The following is a 14733-nucleotide window of genomic DNA, read 5'->3' on the forward strand; positions in this document are numbered from 1 at the left end:
GGCATGGCTGCCCATCACGCATGGCTGTCCATGGACTGTGTCACCATGTGTGCGGGGCCTACGTGCTGCGTCTGGGACCTACGTGTGGAGTTTTCCTTATATGGCAGTTTTCCTTATATGGATCATAATCAAGGGTGCGAACTTCATATGTACACAATAAAATATATTTCCCATAGCTGCATATTCCGCAAGTACAGTGCATGTAGTTGCGGACATCCGGGTATGGGGAAAATATAAGGAACCTTGAGAAGTACAGGTAAACAGTTTTCTCACACAACTGCTGTATTTTTCGTATTCTTTGGCCTCCCCTGATTTAGCCGGTTTCAACCACGATAATAGAATGTGTAATGCCGGCCTTTTCCCTGTAAGTTGGCCGGGCCCTATTTTGGCCGGCTTCGACCGTATTATCAAAACGCACGATGGCTACCCACCTCGTTTCGATAATACGATCGGCCTCCCGCCCTTAGGGGCACCGGCCTCTGAGATGGCCGGCCATTGATTTCGCTGGCGCCGTTCGATTATGCCCCTCCACGTTATATACCAGGAAAGTCACTTTTGATCAAAGAGAGAAGATTTTAAAAAGGTATTATCGATTAAAGCCTGCGCTACTCCCTAAAATCGGGATTAAAGTCCAGCTCCAAGTTGTTATCTGTTATCAGTTAACAACTTGGAGCTAGTCTTTAATCCCGATTTTAGGGAGTAGCGCAGGCTACCGTTACTATTTTAGTCACGAGCACAGTTGGGGATCCCCACAGGACTTCTGGTACAACAGTGACTCCTTGCACTCCGAGACAAGCTAAGTACATCTTAAGCACAAGTCTACTCTTATCATTGATAAAATGAAAAGGTTTTGAATACAGTGGTGATGTGGTAGGAAGGAAGGAGTGCGATGATGTCTTAAGCAGGGGCGTAGCCACGGGCAGGGGCCCACCCAATTTGGGGTCAGGCCCGCCCAGCAGCAGCACAGCGATTCCGGTCCCCATCATCCCTTCCCTCGTGGCGTGCAGGAACTTTCACCCCATCTTCCCTCACCCTCCTTGCAGGCCCGACCAGCAGCAATTCCGGTCACAGGCTCAGCTTCAGCTCACAGCGATTCCCACACGCTGCCTGCCGGCTGCCGCTCAACAATCTCCTTGCAGCTACTAAGTGGCAGCGCTAACCCGAGAGGCTTCCGGGTTAGCGCTGCTGCTTAGTAGCTGCAAGGAGATTGTTGAGCAGCAGCCAGCAGGCACAGGGTTGCCAGCTGGGAAAAATTTTCCCAGCCCAAAACCAGCCGTAAACCCGCCCAAAAACCGCCCGCAGCCAACCCCCGTCTCCCGCGTCACCTAACCCCGCCTCCTGCGTCACTAACCCCGCCTCCCGCGTCACTAGCCTCACCCCCGATGTCACCCCTGATGTCAACCCCGCCCCTGAAAGGCTTATATTGGACCAAATTGGACCAATAGAAGCCCCGGCAGCGGGAAAACTGGCCCAATCCTGCACAGCGGCCGCTCGAAAACCCGCCCAAATCCCCGCAACCCACGCGATAAGAAAATTCCCCGCAGCCGTTTCCGAAAAGCCGCCCAATTCGGCGGCTTAACCGCAACCCTGGCAAGTCCGAGCAGGCAGCGTATGGAAATCGCTGTTCTGCACATGGTACACACAATGAGGAGAACGGTGTGCTCTCTGAGGCTGCATGCAGGTTATTCTCCCCTCCCCCCCTTCAGAAAGTCTTTTGGTCTGGAATTAAAAGAAAGGTTTCTCCTGGCTACTGTGAACTGAACCGATCGCATGTGCTGGGTTGGGGGGTATTCGACACCCCCCCCCCCCCCCCCCCCCGCTTCTCTGCAGGCTGGGTTCATTATTTCCAGTAATTTGAGTGAAAGTTTTTGTGTTAGCAAGTTCCCTGGAAAATAAAGCACAGTGGGGGAGTAGCAAGGGTGTTACGCCCTAGGGCTTATAAGAAAATTTTGCTACAAACTCTGGATGGCAGGGATCAGAGTTTTTCCCTAAACTTTTACTTCCATGTGTGTGTTCAAAGTACACCTGTGTCTCTGAGGCCAGGCTGACTAGTAAATCTCTGTGTGTGATTTATTAATACTTTGTTTAATGCTGTTATTGTAATCAGCTCAGATTTGGTTATGGAATGGGGTAGCCAGATTAGAAATATAACGTTCCATAGGGGGTCTAGGATTTTATGTGGTTTTCAAAATTGGTACTGAGTGACTACAACAGCCCTTCTCCCAAACCCTATCCTCAGAAGCTGGGTTATGGCTTTTTTTGTGGGGAGGGGGGATGTTCTGCTGCTAGGCTCTTTTATAGTGATTCTGAGATTTGTCAGCCTTTCATTTTAAATTCCCCCCTCCCAAACCACTTATTGACAGTCCTTGATCATGGTTCTTCCTGGAACTCTGCAATCCTGGAGGCTAAATCCGGCCATTTGTGGTTTCATGATTATGGACTCCTTCTCCCAACCTTTCCTTCAGCATCGCTTCCATTACTTTTCCAATAACCAAAGTGAGGCTTACAGGCCTGTAGTTTCCAGCTTCTTCCCTATCACCACTTTTGTGAAGAGGGACCACATCCGCCGTTCTCCAATCCCTCGGAACCTCTCCCATCTCCAAAGGGTTATTAAACAAATCTTTAACAAGACCCGCCAGAACCTCTCTGAGTTCCCTCAATATTCTGGGGTGGATCTCGTCCGGTCCCATGGCTTTGTCCACCTTTAGCTTTCCAAGTTGTTGATACATACTCTCTTCCGTGAACGGTGCTCTATCCACTCCATTCTCAGGTGTACTTTTGCCAGTCCCTCGTGGTCCTTCTCCAGGATTTTCTTCAGTGAAAACAGAACAAAAGTATCTATTTAGCAAATTGGCTTTTTCTTCATCATTATCTACATAGCGATTCGCAGAATCTTTTAGTCTCACAATTCCCTTTTTAGTCATTCTCCTTTCACTAATATACCTGAAGAAATTTTTGTCTCCCCTCCTTACATTTCTAGCCATTTGTTCTTCTGCTTGCGCCTTCGCTAGACGTACCTCTCTCTTGGCTTCTTTCAGTTTCATCCGGTATTCCTCCCCGTGTTCCTCTTCTTGACATTTTCTTTATTTCTGGAATGCTAACTCTTTAGCCTTTATTTTCTTAGCCACTTGCTTGGAGAACCATATCGGTTTCCTTTTTCTCTTGCTTTTATTTACTCTCCTTACATAAAGGTCTGTGGCCCTATTTATTACTTCTTTCAGCCTGGACCACTGTCCTTCCACTTCTTGTACGTCCTCCCAGCCCATCAGCTCCTTCCTCAGGTATTCCCCCATTTTACTAAAGTCAGCATGCTTGAAATCCAGGACTTTGAGTTTAGAGTGGCCGCCCTCCACTTCAGCCGTCATATCAAACCAAACCGTTTGATGGTCACTGCTTCCCAGGTGTGCACCCACTCGGACATTTGACACACTATCCCCATTTGTGAGCACCAGATCCAGTGTCGCTCCCTCCCTCGTGGGTTCCGTCACAATTTGTCTGAGCAGAGCACTTTGGAAAGCATCCACGATCTCTCTACTTCTTTCCGATTTTGCAGACGGAACCTTCCAATCTACATCCGGCAGATTGAAATCTCCCATCAACAGAACCTCTTTTTTCTTTCCTAATTTTTGAATATCTGCGATCAGATCTTTATCTAGTTCCTCTAATTGTGTCGGGGGTCTGTAGACAGCATCCACGTGGACAGAGGTTCTATCATCTCTTTTTAAGGTGATCCATATCGCTTCTTCCTTTCCCCAGGTCCCTGTCATTTCAGTCGCCATGATATCATTCTTTACATACAGAGCTACTCCTCCACCTTTTCGACCCTCTCTATCCTTCCTAAATTGATTATAGCCTGGTATGTTTGCATCCCATTCATGGGAAACATTGAGCCACGTCTCCGTGATTGCAACAACATCTAAGTAAGCCTCCAACATCAGGGCTTGAAGGTCATGAACTTTATTGCTTAGACTACGAGCATTTGTGGCCATCTCTTTCCATCTATATTTCCTGGTATGTGTTTCAACATTTGTGATTTGGGGGTGTCTTTTCACTTTGGGTACCTTCGTATCTTTTTGTTCCAACTTTATTGCTTTTTCCTCTGCCTCAGTTTTATTTTTAGGAGCATCACAGTGCTGTAATATTTTATTTTCAGGAGCATCACAGTGCTGTAACGGAGCAAAATAATTCTTTAATGGCAACACTTGTGCGGGTGGATGCTTCTGTGTCACCTGACGAAGTCTGCCTGAGCCTACTGTGAACCATCTGTTCTTATGTGGTTTTATTCTTTGAGGCAGTGGTGAGAAGTTATTATTCTGTGCAGTCCTAGAAGCTGCTTTAATTGCATCCAATTCTTGCATTACTTTACTGAGCTCTTGTTTTAAACTAGATAGCTGAAGACAGATAGAACAAGCTTTAAGTCTCCAGATTATTGGCCTTGAAACTAAAGCACCACAATTATTGCAGAGAATAAAAGTCATCCTGATTGGTTGAAATGGGTATGAACAGGTGTACTATGTTGGGATTAACAGTCTGCAAGACTGCCTGTGTATGATTGAGGAGTAAAGTTAATGAGGTTTGGTTTGTCTATAAATGAGTGGAAAACCCTGGGGTAGGTGGGATTATAAGTCCCTATGTGTCAGCTAAATGCTGTTATCAAGGCAATTCTCTAGATGAGACCAGAAATGGTACAGTCTGATCAAAGAATTTTCAATTGATTTAACTTTCAAAATTGCCCTAGAATATAACTTTTCTTTTTGTAATATAAATCTAAATATTCCCAATAATTATAGCAGTTTCAGCAATGTAAAATGCCACTTTAGAGCCTCAATGCAATGCAAACAGCCTCCCTCTCTATCAGAGCTTGGCAGGAAGAGAAAGAAAGAAAATAAGAGGTTTCACAGGGCAAATTAATTAATTAAGCAATAAGCATTAAATTAAAGAGAATATCAGGTATCTCACCTATAGCCAGAAAGTTGAGAAGTTTGGAATTTAAAAGGTCAGAATTTACTTTACTTTGCAGGAGTTTGGTTCAGGTCCAGCACCTGAGGAAAGTTACAAACAAGTGGTTTGTCTCCCTAATGAATAAGCCACAAAAAAGTGCCCTAAATGACCAGATGACCATTGAAGGGAATCAGGGATGACCTCCCCTTACTCCTCCAGTGGTCACTAACCCCATCCCACCCCTCCAAAAAATGTGATTAAAAACATTACTTACCAGCCTCTATGCCAGCCTCACATGTTATACTCAGGTTCGTTAGAGCAACATGCAGATCCCTGGAATAGTCTAATGGTGGGTGAAGTGCACTGCAGACAGCTGGACCCAGGCCCATGCTTCCCCCTAACTGTTACACTTATGGTGGAAACTGTAAGCCCTCCAATACTCACCAGAAACTCACTGTACCCATATATAGGTGCCCCCTTCACCCATCCCATTGTAGTGGTGTACAGTTGGGGGTAGTGGGTTTTGGGGGGCTCAACAGATAAGATAAAGGAGCAACAGTGAGATGTGTACCTGGAAGCATTTATTTGAAGTCTACTGCAGTGCTCCCTAGGGTGCCCCATTGCTCTCCTGAGATGTCCGTGTTGCCAGTCTACTAAGAATTCTGGCCCCTCCTACATACTAGTGGTTTCATTTTGTAGGGTTTTCACTGTTTTTTTTTTTTAATATACCAAAAAGATAAATGCACAGAGCACAAAAACATCTAGCAAATAAACTTTTTTCTGTTTTGAAAATGGCTGTATTCCCCACTTGAATTTTGGACGTTTTTAGCAAAACATCCAAAGTTGGACTTAGACGTTATCTCAAAAATGCTCCTCCATGTTACGTAGTAACATAGTAAATGATGGCAGATAAAGACCTGTATGGTCCATCCAGTCTGCCCAACAAGATAAACTCATTTTACATGGTATGCGATACTTTATATGTATACCCCAGTTTGATTTCTCTTTGCAACTCTCAGGGTACAGACTGTAGAAGTCTGCCCAACACTGTTCTTGTACTAAAAGTTCTGACGCTAATGTCAAAGCCCCTTAAAATTTACACTCAAGCCCATCCAAATCTATTCAGTCATGATCAGGGCGTAGACCGTAGAAGTCTGCCCAGCACCGGTTTTGCTTCCCAATTACTATGTTTCTTCTCACATCACTCTTTAATGTAGGAATCACTTACTACTACTACTACTACTACAAATCATAGCTTTGATCTGCTGTACAATTTCCTTGAAGTCCTCTTTCTTGCGTTGGCCGGCTTCAATTTCTGAACACCAGGTCATCTTCACCCTACTGTCCTTACTTTAAAAACTCAATAACAAAATCTCTATCCCTGAGTGTGTGCTCCTCTCTAAATGTGCTCAGCCTCAATATATAACTTTTCATGTTTACTCTTCTCTTCCCAGAACAACATATCAACATAATCTCTCATTAGTTTTACTCAACACATAGTCACGTCATTTTATGGTAACTATGTTTACAGCCTTTATAAATTCTCCACAGCCAAAACTCATTCAGCTCTCAAACACTTTCACTGATTAACCCAGCAAGCACCCAAACCTCCTGACTTTTTCAATTACCAGTTTCCCCAAAAAATGCAGCACACACTCTCAAACACATCTGTGCACCATCACCAAGCCTAGTGGTTAGTGCATTGGATTTTGATCCTGGGGAACTGGGTTTGAGTCCCACTGAAGAAAGGAGGTGTAGATGCCCCTCTACAAGTCATTGGTGAGGCCACATTTGGAGTACAGTGTTCAGTTTTGGAGGCCATATCTTGCTAAAAAGACTGGAAGTGGTGCAAAGAAAAACTACAAAAAATGGTATGGGATTTGCGTTGCAAACCATACAAAGAGCGACTTGCCAGTCTGAACATGCATACCTTGGAGGAAAGGAAAAACAGAGGTTTTATGATACAGACGTTCAAAAATTTGAAAGGTATTAATCCGCAAACAAACCTTTTCTGGAGATGAGAAGGAGGTAGAACTAGAGGACATGAACTGAGGTTGAAGGGGGGGGGACAGACTCAGGAGTAATGTCAGGAAGTATTTTTTCATAAAGAGGGTGGTGGATACGTGGAATACCCTCCCGCGGGAGGTGGTGGAAATCAAATGCTAATGGAATTCAAACATATGTGGGATAAACAGAAAGGAATCCTGTTTAGAAGGAATGGATCCACGGAATCTTAGCAGAGATTGGGTGGCAACACCGGTAATTGGGAAGCAAAACCAGTACTAGGCAGCCTTCTACAGTCTACGCCCTGATCGTGACTGAACAGATATGGATGGGCTAGGGTGCAAATTTTAAGGGGCTTTGATGTTAGTTTCAGAACTTAGTACAAGAAAAGTGCTGGCCTAACTTCTATGGTCTGTGCCCTGAGAATGGCAAGGACAAATCAAACTCTGGTATACATATAAAGTATTGCATACCATGTAAAATGAGTTTATCTTGTTGGGCAGACTGGATGGACCGTACAGGTCTTTATCTGCCATCATTTACTATGTTACTTTGCAGCTCCTTGTGATTCTGGGCAAGTCACTTAACCCTCCATTGCCCCAGGTACAAATAAGTACCTGTATATACTATGTAAACTGCTTTGAATGTAGTTGCAAAAACCACAGAAAGGCAGTATATCAAGTCCCATTCCCCCCCCTCCACCCAACTGCCAATAGACACCATTTGCAACTTTAAAATTTCTGTGCCTCAAGCCCTGAGCCATGAGACCCAGTCAGTAGTTTACACCAATAACACGTCTCTACAATGAAACTTTCCCCGTTTTAATAAATGTAAATACATTTTTCATTTTTATATCCACATAACATCTTCCCTCCCAAATTAGAAGTTAATTCATTTTATTTTAGCCAGCACTCAACCACTGAACACCTCTGCCATGATCTGGCACTCACTTCTGATGTTTCTCTTCCTAGTGCGCACAGCTGCCCAGGCCACAGCAAAATCTACCAAAGAAATCCTCCGGGAGGCTTTCTGAAGCTCTCTCCGTCATGCCCCAATCTCCCACAGGTGCCCTCCACTGCCAGAACTGACCCAGCTCTCCAAATCAGGTCAGTTTCAGTGCATGCCTGGTTCCCAGCATTTTCAGCTCATGCACAGACAAAAACTGCTCATATGCAGGAAAACACCCAAGCAGGCCCAACTCTGCCTGCCCCTCATGCTCCTCATTCTTCTACTGCATTCATGAAGGAATACGCATGCGCTTCCGGACTCCCAGCTGCTGCAGCTCTCCAACAATGCCAGCTCTGATCCTGCTGCTCTCACCCGGATCACCTAGCCACTGTGAATGTAACCCAACATGGCTTGTCGTTGGCTCTCACATACCAACGGCAGCACTGCAGCCCTGCACTGGACCTGACTTAGACTCCAAGGACCACTCAAACTCCCACAGAAACACCAACCAGGCAATTATTTTAACCCTTCAGGTTACACTAATGTTTGAGCTTTAATCATACATGTTCCTCAGTGTTCCCAGAAGTTTGATGCAGATGCATCACTACTGTTAAGAGTTGAACCACAGTCTACCCTCTGTACAACTTATCCCAGCCAGCTAGTAGCAGTCAAATGTGTGACAGAACCCTGCAAATACTTGGGACACACCCAGAGTGCAGTGGTAAGGATAGGTGGGCAGAAACAAGTAAAAAACACGAAGATGGAGGCTTGAGTGATTGTTCAGTCCTATGAAACTTTAGAGTCAAAGAGAGGGAAAATAAAAGCCAACGGACAGCCCTAAACAACAGTTCATCCACTGGATGTCAGCTGTCTTGAAGTCCAAGAACCTGACTTTAGTATGAGTTAGGTCAGGCTGGGTTTTAAACTTGAATCCCAGCCCTTTCTCTCTTTCCCTCCATGGACAGTAATATTTACTTAGAAACTTGCCATCTTCCAAGATTCTCAAGTAAACCCCTATATGCTGACCAGGTAAATAAAAATACTGTACTCTCTCTACTTGAGACAGTTTTGGAATCTGTATTTGAGGGTTTATTTATTTGGATTTAGTTCACATCTTTTCAGTAGAAGCTCAAGGTAGTTACATATAGGCACTGTGGTATTTCCCTGCCTCCTCTAATCAGCTGGGCTTGGACTGAAGTGAACAAGTGATGGTGCTTTGGGGATTTGCAAGACTTCATTATTTGGAAGGCTCCTTTGATTTTTCTTGGCCTGATTTTGGTTCATTAGATGGTTCTGGTTGCTGTAGGGTGATTTGGGCCTTTCTGGTGCTGGTTCCTTAAGCACTTCTTTTAGCTTTTCATGCAGTGGTTTTGGTTCTTTAGAGGCTTCTCTGGAACAGCAGCAGGCTTAAAATAGGATGATTTATTTGTATGTCATATTTCCTTTTCCAGAGCAATATATATACACGGTGTCCAGAAAAATGGGACCTCTTACATAGTTTCAAAATACTTTGCAATTGTATAAACGTTCAGTAGGACCTTTGAAAATAAATAAGTACAATTTTTTTTGTTAAGGGTCCTTTTATTAGCATGCGCTAAATGAAAAGACCTCCCTTATCTTGCTATGAGCATCTTATCATTTAGCATGCTAATCATTAGCGTTCACTAAATCTGATAACGTACTTTAGTAAAAGGACCTCTTAGTTAATTCATCATTTCTGGTCAAAGTGTTCTCTTCAACCTCAACACTTTCACAAGTCTTCAATGCCACTGAGCTGCTGCCTCAATGAATTCTGGGGTTTCATTAATTAAGAGCTCAACGTTTTGTGAGCTCAATGCACAGGTGCTCTATTCTGTTGAAAAATAAAGTACTCAGAAATGTCTCGAATTTCAGGTAGAAGTTTCTGCAGCAGTAGGATGTTTTGGGGTTATTTGGAAAAATGTTTGGGGTCCCTTTCTTTGTAGACATCATGTATAATAAATAACAAAAGTTAAACAATACTTCAAAACAATACTTCAAAAGTGTTCTGTGTTAATTTTGCCATCTGTGTGTGATAAATATACAGTATTTCTTTTTTTTTTTGTATTTTTATGGGAGGGAGCAGGTCAGAGGCAGAGAATAGGTGTGGATATGCTAATCAGCTTGCCATGCTAACTGGTTAGTGCATCCCTAACACAGGAACCCTTAGTGCTTCCTAAACAGGAGCCGGTAAGTGCTCCCACAGTAAATTGTGCATGGCCAGAAATAAAACAAATACAAAAATATCTTTTTTGAAGGTGGCACTAGAAATGGGCTTAGCAAGTGGTAAAGGCCCAGGTAAGGGCAAGCTAAGCCCATGTCCCCTACGATAACTGATACAGAAAGGGCAATAAAAATGACCAGTATAGAACTACTGTACCACATGATCCTGTTCCCTCTTTTCCTATTAATACATTTGAATCTCTTCCTTCCTTATCTTCACAATTTGTAACATCACTGGAACTAGTGTGAATCCCCGCCCCTATTCCGTTCTGGCTAGGTGTTGTATAGCAGGAGATTCAGAGCACTCACACTTAGTAGTCGGTGGTTGCCCTGAGTTACCTCCAGGAACAGGGTGAGGAGTAACAAAATACACTAACCTCGTCTTCCACTCCAAGAGTGGAAGAGGAAATAAAAACTAAGATAGGACAGATCCTGAATTCAAATGACAGTAAACTAGAAAAACCAAACTTAATAATGTTTAAAAAAAACTATCAATAATGTTTATTTTGTTCAAGGATGTGATCAATATAAATAAATATTTCTTTCAACTTTAACACTCAATAGTAATTCAATTATAACATTTGTGACTACCAGTGCTTCCTGTTTCCTAATACTCTAATTTCACAACATTCTAATATGAGCCCAACCTTTATGCTTGGGTCCAGAACCACACTTATATTACAGTTTTTGCTTAACTTTTTTTCTACAGAATCGCTTTTCCAGCAACTGCTTCCAGAAATACTATTAGATACGTATCGGTCCTTATCTATTCCCAATATTCCACTCTGTTCTCAACTTTCAAGGTTAGCTTAGTTAAAATGAACTGATACTTTGTGTACCCTTTTTGTTTCTTTTTTTCACAGAACTTCAGTGAACCCAACCTCCTTTCAGGTAAGTATGTTTCCCTTTGTCCTGTAGCTAATGGCAACTTAGCTGAAACTTGACTTTGATGCCGTTTTCTCGTGCAGTCTTTCTTGTGTGGGGGCCCAAATGCTCCTTCCGGGTGCACGATTTTCAGATGTTCTCCTCAGGACCGGTCTTCTCCCTACACCTTTCTTAAAAAACTCAAAGGGAAGCAAGACCCTATCTTCCTTTCTTAATCAAATTTCCCTCACCTTGGTGACACTTATGTTTCAAATTATCAATACTGTGGCCAAAAACTAACTCAAACTGAAAATAAACAAAGTACCCTTTCCGTTTGGACCTTATACTATTTTTATGTTCCGTAATCTAAGAAGGAGTGTCACGAGGAATAACAGGAACCCAAGCAACTTCTCTCTGTAACCACTTTCACACCAAATTCTATCTCTACAATTATTTCCTAGATTCTATTTATTCTATTTAGTACTTTTCTTATCCAAAACAGTTTTAAAATTTTAATGCACAAATTTTGCAGTGTTAGACTACTCACCCATTTATGCCCAATTAACTATTAGCACATTCCTAACCCCCATTCATTCCATGGACTACCAAAAATATTTTATACCCAAATACAGCAAGACATTCACCCTTCTCCCTTTAAAATCCCCTCTCTGGACTCTCACTCCTATGTATTCACCCCTTTCCCAATTCTATCTCTGTATATATAACCCTTTCTCCACCTCAATCAGTGCCAGCCTCACCCACGCACATCCTCTCTCTCCAAATCACCATCTCCTTCTGGCAACTGCCAGCGACTCCGTTTCCTAGGAAACGAAACTTCAGCTGGAGTTCCGAGGATCCCCCAGCCAATCACCTACTCTTCCAAAATTCCAATTTTCTCTTGCTGACCAACGGAATGTTGGCCAGCGGTGCTAAACCTCCATTTTTTTCCCTATGTCTTCCATAGAAACCAACAGAGAAAAATTAAAACTTCAAATAAAATCCTACATATTTAACCTAAACTACCCCAAATTTTCCCCAATCATTAAACCCCTCATTCTCTATTAAACTATATTTTTAGATTTTAAAATTAACCATTTTTAAGGTTCACCCACAATTATCCCACCTAAAACCCCTCTAAAAATTTAATTAAAACACAAATCAAAAATTCAATCAACCCCTTCTTAACCTACCCCATCGAATAAATAATTTTAGCCCTTACAGAACCCCTCTAAATCAACCCCCTAAAAATATCTAAATTTGACAACCTACCAGAAAAATCAAGAAAAATTCCCCGATCCCAAATCTGCAAACAGAATTTAAATCCCAAAAATCCCTGAATTTTTAAAAATAAAAAACCCAATTTATACATTTTTAAAATAAACTAATTTAAATTTTGGGTTAAAGAACCCCTTAACTGTTTCCTGATTTTCTCCTCTCCCGACCACTACCATCGGATCCGGTCCCGCTGGTCTGGTTAAAAAAACAGAGCCAAAACAAAAACCTGGCCCGAAAATCGCCATTCTTCTGGAACTCCGGTTCCAAAATCGAGGCCCAGGCTTCTAGGCCTCACCGGAGTTCACAAAAAAAACCCGTTGATGCACGCACACCGTGCACACGCGCGCTCCCATGACGTCCTCCTCTGTCTCCTCTCAAAAAAACAACAGGTCCCACGCTGGCTCCTTTCCCTGCAGAGTTGCAGGTTTCTCTCCTTCTTCAGCGTCCCTGCACAATCGCGGATGGATGCTGGAAACCCCCCCCCGATCCGGCGCCGGAACCGCCCGGTCCTCACTCTCTCTCTCTCTGCCACCGCCCCAGCCCAAAGACGGCCCCAAAGTCACTGGGGATTCCCGCTGTAGCTATTCATGCCCGGGGACGTGCCCAACCGTCCCCGGGACCAGAAAAACTCGGTGCTGCCTCTCGCAGCGTCTCCAACCACCGTCACTGGCCCAACCTGGCCCAAAAACAACCTGGACCTCGCAGCCAGCTCCACCCACAAAAATGGGCCCAAAATCAGCCCCTTGCCACCTGGAACAGCGGCGTTGCCTCCTGCGGCGCCTCCTCACCTATCACATTGCCCCCCCAGAGCCCCGAAACGGACCCCAGAAGCCTAGGACGGCCCCTTCTCACCTCCAGGTAAGAGAAGGGAAAAAAATGTTTTATTTTTTTCCCTCTAAGTTACACTAGGAATTTATATCTAATATAAGTGGAAGATGGTCTATATTTGCCCTAGAATTAAAGATGGAAATAAGAACCTGGCAAAGGTCTTTAATTATCAACCAACTGCCAACCTACCTTTTGTGTCTAAGGTTAACAGTTAACATATTTCTTAGATCAAATGATGGCAATAACCCAACAATATGGCAGATAGAAGTTTATTTGCTGAACACAAATGTGTCATGGCCACTTTTGGCAGTTGCCTGCATCAGGGGTATTGTTTCTAAAAATGAATTAAAACATAGATCATATAACAATGGTAACCAAAGAAACTCATAAAGCCATACTAGTAAGATAATGTAAAAGGGTAAAGGTCAATATAAACCACACAATAAAATAAACATTATTGAAAGATCAGTAAACATCAAGAATGGTTGTATATAAAAGTTACAAATGTTAGTATTTAAAGTTAAAAAATAAAATAAAATCAATTGATATATACAGTAAAATATTAAAAAAATGAAATTTGATATTTAAAATGAAAATGCAAATAAAACCTACTGCATATTTGGCTGGAAAATGTCCATGGCCATCAGCATTGAATTTCTGGGGGGGGGGGGGGGGGGGGGGGGGGGGAGGGAGGTGGCGGCACTGTAAACATAGCCAATTAAGCCGATATTCATTGGCTGACCGGCTAGGTTCTAGCAGCTAAAGATAGACCCACATAAATAGCAGCTCTATCTGGCCACTAAACTTAATTTAGCGGAAATTAGCTGTAACTGGCTGTTGTCACGTGACATAGCCATTGACTGGGATGCTTAGTGAGAGATAGCCGGTTATTTCCCACTGAATATTGGTGGATAGTCGGCTTGGGTGTATTTAACCAACAAGGTGTCATTCCTGGATGGTTAAATACTTTTGAATATCAAGTAACATGTGTATAAACTGATATAAAAATAGAACTGAAATAATCAATTTGTAGTTGTTACCTCTAGAAGTCAGTGCAATGGTTTGAATCAGTTCACATCAATAAAAGCAGCTAAATATACCAATTGACCTGGAGAATAAAACTTGCCACATATCAGATAACAGAATCACATGTATCAGAAAATTAAAAACAACAATTAAGACATAATGTTAGCATAAACATGTTGATCCTGAATATTAAGCCTGCACAAAGGAACAAAAAACTTGCATTATCCCCTGTATTCTATATGTGGCTCTCAAAATTAGCTGATATTTCAGCACCGATAAACATGTGCCCAACTAAATGGCTAATGAGCCAATTAGTGCCAATAATTGGGTACTATTTGGTACTGGCGCCAATTTGAATTTGCATGCACATCTTGCTAGGCGCTTTTCTATAACAATGTGCACCCAAATAATAACAGAAGGGACAAGAATATATGAGACACAAGAATTAGTGGGGTTACTTTCTAATGTTGGAAATTGGACCTACATGGGGTATGGTAAAAGTGTTGATAGGAGTGGAGGAGTGGCCTAGAGGTTATAGCACTGGGCTTGACATCCAGAGGTAGCCAGGTCAAATCCCACTGCTGCGCCTTGTGATCTTGGGAAGCC

General features: G+C 42.9%; 1 protein-coding gene across 1 annotated transcript in view; it reads right to left on the reverse strand.

The window, feature by feature from the left end:
- The window catches only part of LOC115464471, a 337991-nt gene that overhangs the window by 182387 nt on the left and 140871 nt on the right, over positions 1-14733 (reverse strand). The window lies entirely within an intron of this gene.

Source organism: Microcaecilia unicolor, chromosome 3 (assembly GCF_901765095.1).
Source record: "Microcaecilia unicolor chromosome 3, aMicUni1.1, whole genome shotgun sequence".
Classification (NCBI taxonomy): domain Eukaryota; kingdom Metazoa; phylum Chordata; class Amphibia; order Gymnophiona; family Siphonopidae; genus Microcaecilia; species Microcaecilia unicolor.